This window comes from Rhinolophus sinicus, linkage group LG04, assembly GCF_036562045.2.
Source record: "Rhinolophus sinicus isolate RSC01 linkage group LG04, ASM3656204v1, whole genome shotgun sequence".
In the NCBI taxonomy this organism is placed as follows: domain Eukaryota; kingdom Metazoa; phylum Chordata; class Mammalia; order Chiroptera; family Rhinolophidae; genus Rhinolophus; species Rhinolophus sinicus.
In genome coordinates this window covers 120,631,764-120,638,052 of record NC_133754.1, presented here as the reverse complement: position 1 = coordinate 120,638,052, position 6,289 = coordinate 120,631,764, and positions in this window count along the sequence as shown.

Here is a 6,289-nt window from a genome sequence, read left to right as displayed (position 1 = left end):
GGTGGGCAGAATCGTGAACGGATCAAAAGATACAAACTTCCAGTAATAAAATAAACAAGCCATGGGGATATAATGTACTGAATGGTGACTATAGTTAATAATACTGCATTGACTATTTAAAAGCTGCTGAGAGTAAATCTTTAAAATTATCATCACAAGAAAAAAACTACAGCTGTATGGATGTTAACTAAATTATTGTGGTGATCATTTTGCGATATATACATATATCAAATCATTATGTTGCATACTTCAAACTAATATGATGCTGTATGTCAATTATACCTCAATTAAAAAAATAAGAAAAAAGATATTGATACATGATCACCACCCCACAGATTCTGATTTAATTGGTCTGGGGTGCATTCTGTGCTTTGGGATTTTAAAAATCTCTCCAAGATATTTTTCTTAAAAGTAAAGTTGAGTTTTAGTGCATATTGAAATCACCAGGGAACTTGGTAAAAATATGAAGGGTTAGGCCCTATGCCACTTAAAGAGTCTGGGCTTCTGAGCTCCCAGTTAGCTCTCCAGGTGTTTCTGACACACACCAAAGTCTGAGAGCAATTGGTCTAAAGATATGCTATTTTAGGAGGTCTGGAAGTTTCCATTGGTCAGATAGTGAATGTAGATTAGATGTGTCTACAGGCCTTGTGGGGAGCAAAATTCCAAAATTGACACCCACCGCCCCAAGATTCCAGTTATCTGGTTGTTTAATAAAACTCTAATCTGAGTGGTACTATGAGGGATTTTGCAGATGGAATTAAGATTACTAATCTGCTAAATTTAAAGAGATTATACTGGATGATTTAGGTAAACCCAATGTAATTACACAAGCCTTTAAAAGCCATAAGAATAAATCAGAGAACAGGCAGAAGAGGAAAACAAGAGAGATGGAGCAGAAAGGTAAGTCAGAGAGATTCCAAGTGTGAGAAGAGTTCAGTACACCTTGCTGTTTCTGTTATAGGGACTATGAACAAACACAAGAGAGTTCAGGAGCCAAAGATGGACTTCAGTTGACAACCAGCAGTGAAATGGGGACCTCAGTCCCACACCTGCATAAACAATACAAAAAAAAAAAAAAATCCAAAAATTAAAAAAGTTTTAAGATCTAATACTTAATATTGAGGAATAGAAAAAGAGACCTCTCATAAAGCAAGTAATCCCCCACTTCCACCCAAAAGAGTAAAATCTGAATTTAGATAAGCCTAAATTTATACAATAAAAATATTGTAATTATTCCTTTTTTTGGTTAAAATGTCTATAGAATGAAGAAATTTAATTCAAAATTTCTATTGAATTAAGCACGGCACATTCAACACTCTTGTTTATCTGTTCTCTCTTTTGAAATCCCACTGAAATAATAGTAAAAAAATAAACAAATTTGAACCATAAGAATAAAGAAAGAATACATAACAGTGAGTCTTAAATTTTTGGAATTTTAGAAGAGGAAATGAATGGTACAGACTTAGCTGACAAGGAAAAGTTGAAACCCAACTGAGTAAGGTTGAAAGACAACTGCAAAAATTGATTCAGACCATATAACCTATAAAAGCTCAGAAATTGGAAGCACCAGGTGACTCTAATAGTGGAGGGATAGAGTAGAAGTATTAGTCCTCCAGAATCCCTCCTAAATCCATGAAGGTAGGAGCCTACCCAAGTAAAATACTAGAAGCTTCCTCTCCAGAGACACCGAATCGGAGACTATCTGGACTTAGGTGTACCTGACACAGGTATGTGCCGTGATGCAGTAAATGAAACTGTGTACACTGAATTTTGAAATTTCTTTCCTGTCCTTGGTTTTCATGAAGCTGACAAGCAAGCTTATGCTTTTTAGTTAAGATTTTGCACAATTTCTTTCCAATAAAATTAGTCTGCTCAAGAGAAAGAAAACTTCAGGGGCTCACATTTGGTGTCTTCCCAATGTAGTGGAAGATATCCAATATTATCACACAATTGTGAGGACCACTGTCCATTAACTTTTGCAATGCAGAAAACATTTAATCAGCTTTCTGGTGCTGTTGTCTTAAGTAGAAATACACTCAAACCTTCAAGGAGTAGCCCTTACATGGAAAACAGTGACATGTAAACAACCAGAAGAAAATTGGAGTAAAGTCAGGACAAAGAAAAAATATTTAAAAGTTACATGTATATTCTGAGCGAGGTAAGACATGAGAGTATGTTTGCATGTTTCTAAAACAAGAGCAGGATCTTATACAATTTTATAGAAAACAAGAAAGAATTCTAAGAAATTAAATATATGATAGCAGATTTTCCTTCTTTTTAATCCACAGAAGGGTTAGAAGACATAGTTAGGGAAATCTCTCAGAAACAGGCAAAACCAAAAGGTGAAGAGAGGAAAAATAGAAGATAAAAGACAATAGATTATGGGTAAGTCAAAGAATATCTATCCAGGAAGGCCAACATCAGATTATTTAATTGCCTTGAAAGAAAAATAACAGAAAATGAAGATAAAGAAAGAAATAACATGAGATCTTCCTAAAACGAAAACACATTAGTTTCCAGACTGAAATGGCACACTGACAATAAAATGAATAAAAACAAAAATGAACCCACATTAAGTAATATCATATTGATACTTAAGAACACCAAGAATAAAGAGACAATCAAAATTTCTAAGAAAAAAATCCTATTACATACAAAAGATTGGATAATAGAACATTATCATTACTTTCAACTGCAACTCTGGAAGTTAGAAATCAATGGAGTAATGCCACTAAAATTATATGAAAATGATATTTAACCCAGAACTCTATCCCTAGACAAAAAAGCAATTGTATATTAGGGTAAGCTCAACATTTGAAATCGAAGCACCATGTTTCAGGGAACTATTGGGAAAGTGAGTCACCAAATCAAAAGAGGAAACAAAAAGGAAAAACCATCATATTCAAGAAAAAAAAAAAGGATTAACACAGTATTAAATTGAGAGGTGAAAGGAATTCTCAGGATCAATAAATGAGTATTCCTAGAAAACAGCTGTGCAGAGGGCCTGAAAATCAGTAAACTGAGATGGGAGGAAGGGGGCAGAGAACTCCAAGAGAGAGGTCTGAAATTTAAAAAAAAAAAAAAGACAAACAGAGATGGTTACCCCATGGATTTGACCAAGATTCTAATGAGTTTCCTTATCAGCCTTGTTTTGAGGTCTATTTAACTCAAAACCCTAGACATCCATTACATTGATAATTTGAAATAAATAAGTTCAGGTGTTCTTGATAATGTAGCAAGCACCTGAGATAACCACCCTTTCCTCAAACAAAAATCTTTCTCTTTTTGGCATATTTTTGTTCATTTCTTTAAATCAAGAAATAAATCAGTATAGCTTACAATAAATTCTCATTTACTTATTTCCCTAGTTTTTCCCCCCCACGAATTTCCCTCAGCAAATATAGATTCACTTTATACTTAGTAGTTCTTAACTTATTCCAATTTAAACTATTCATTAAATAAAATTAACGAGAGTGTCTATTTTGAAATACAGTGGAGTTATAAATACATAAAGGAATAAATCAAAATTATGACAGGAAAAAAGATATATACTTTTTGCAAGAGTCACTTCTTGCTCAGGAAATGTAACATTAGTTCACCTTGTATTAATAAATTCATTAACCAAATTAGTCTCAAAATAATTATTAATAAACTTTTGTCTCTGTCCATCACATTGATTGAAATGAATGCACTATTTTGATCTCCATTTTTTTATTTATAGAGTTTTCTTCATCTGGAAGTCTCTTGAAATGAGAAACACCTCACTGTCAAGTTCGCTTGATAAGGTTGCTATTCACCACCTTTACGCTGAAACATTAAATGAGGCTTGGCTCATTTCCTTGAGGGAGTCATACGAAATAAAGCAATCTAGCGTATGTTGTCCAGGACCAAATAAGAATAATGGCAAAAATCAAACATACCTAATACTGTACAGTTGTTTAAAAGTAAGATTTACTTCTCTCCTGTGGCTTCTGACACATAATACCTATTATATTTTGTCAAGTGAACATTCCCTAGTTACACAGTAAGACATGGAACAGTCTAAATGCTGCAAACGTATTTTAGAAAGTGGCACAATGAAGAAATATAGTATTGTTTTTCTATGGGCTATACTAGAAAATTGGATTAAGACATGTCTAAGCAATTTGCTTTTTAAAGCACAGTTAGTTAGAGAACAATGATTTCTGGTGTCATTCCATCTATTTTAATCTGTGTGAACAGCATAGTACCTTCTTAGTCTTTGATCATATTGACTCCATTGGCCCAAATCACTGGACTGAAATCAGTGCACAGTTATTTCTGATACAGACATATATTCAACTGGTTTTCATAAAAGTACGGAAATTAGAGTTGGATGGGGTGTTAGCATACACTAACAATTTCATTGTGTAGGCGACAAAACTGATCTTTAGGGGAACATGATTTGTCATGAACTTTCCAGTAAATGCCATTCTATTCTTTCTAATCATCTGAATTTGTTTCTTTCTACATGACAATTAAAAATGAAATTATTACCAATCACCAGTATGAGGAAAACACTAGGAAATTTTATGTGCATTATTAATCATCATAACAGTCCTAGTGTTATTTTCATGCAGAAAGACTCTGATTGTGAGAGAGATGAGTAGAGTCCCCAAAACCACAGTGAGTAAATGGCAGGATGAGAGCTTCCAAGCCTCTACTGTTTTGCTGCGAGTTGCTGGGTCCCACTCCCGGGGCCATGTTATCTGACCCCAACATAATTTAAAAAGGAAAAAAACCTACACCTGTCAAGTGTTTCAAAACATGGACTCAGGTTTAGTCATAGAAGCTGAGTGAAATTATCATTTGTTTCAACACACTGTTGCATTGTTTTTAATGACTAACTGATAGTATTATCATTTCAAATTAATAGGACACTATCAAAACCTGAAGTTTGTTTTGTTTTAACAAATCCAGGTGTATTGTGGTTTGCATAATGTTTCTCTCAACATTTATAACTTTATCCTCTGATTGCCTGATGTCCTGTGGTTTGGGCTTAATTTAATTGTAAAGATGAACACTAATACAATCATAAAAATTATTCTATAATAACTTTACGCAAAGGTTTCATTTAAAAATTAAATAGCTTAATTTTATTTACATAAAGAAGCATAGAAGAAAATAGTAAAAATATAACATCCAACCATAAATCAATGCAATACTGAAATTAATTTATTACTACACAGTGAAACTATAGAAAGACTATTTTCTTAAGTCTTGAAATATCAATAGAAGTAAAATGATTGTTACCACCACATCTACTGGACAGTAAATCAGGCCATAGATTTCTTATTATTTAAACAAAAGAGGTAAAAGTCAAAACATAAAAATGGCCTGATTCTGCTCTCTTTAGGAGTTTAAACAGCTTAGGAGTAGTAGACACCTGTACTTTTTAGAAACTTTACCAATTACTACAACTCCATGCACTCTGCATTCCAGAGCGTTCGTTCTTAAAGCTTAAAATTAATTATTTAAATTAACACTTAACTTCTAATAATGAAACTTAAGTGTTACCAAATTCTCTTAAAAAATTCAAAAAAATGTTGTAAGCTTTTTTGAATTAATGAACGCTTTTGGGATTCTGATGCAAGACATGGACCCTTTACCCAAAAAAACACACTTGCGCTCACATGCGCACAGTGTTGCCCACCATTCTAATGAATTTACAGATACCCTAATGGAGACCTTCTACCTGCCATCAACTTGGAGTAGAGAAATACGGGGACCTGAAATTTTATCTGCATGGAATTATCCTTAACAATTTCAGAATTTTTTAAATACCATTTTATGGGTTAAAAGTTATCTCAAGCTATAGAATATCTTTAAACATGTCCCTGAATTTTCACATCATTTAATAACCGGCATTACTTTATCCTAATTATTACTTTTCATGCAAGCCTAAGCCTAAGTGAAGGGTCAGCTTATGTGGATTTCCCTCTTCTTCCTTTGGGCATTTGTTTCTAACCTAAAATTACCTCTGTCTTAGCATCTACCTTAAATTACTACACTCTTTATTTGCATATATATACCTCCACTAATCGATAAGCCTCCTGACGACAGGGACAATGCCTTGGTCATTTTTCATTTTTATCCACCTTATCTAGTATACTACTTAATACACAGTAGGCATTTAATAAGTATTTACTAAGTGAATAAATGAACTAAGAGATTGCAGCCCTTAGCATGCTTTATCAACAGTCTCCATTTCACAATCAAGCTTTTCTGCCAAGTTCCAGATTCATTTTTCAAGGGAAATCCTTCTGACAGA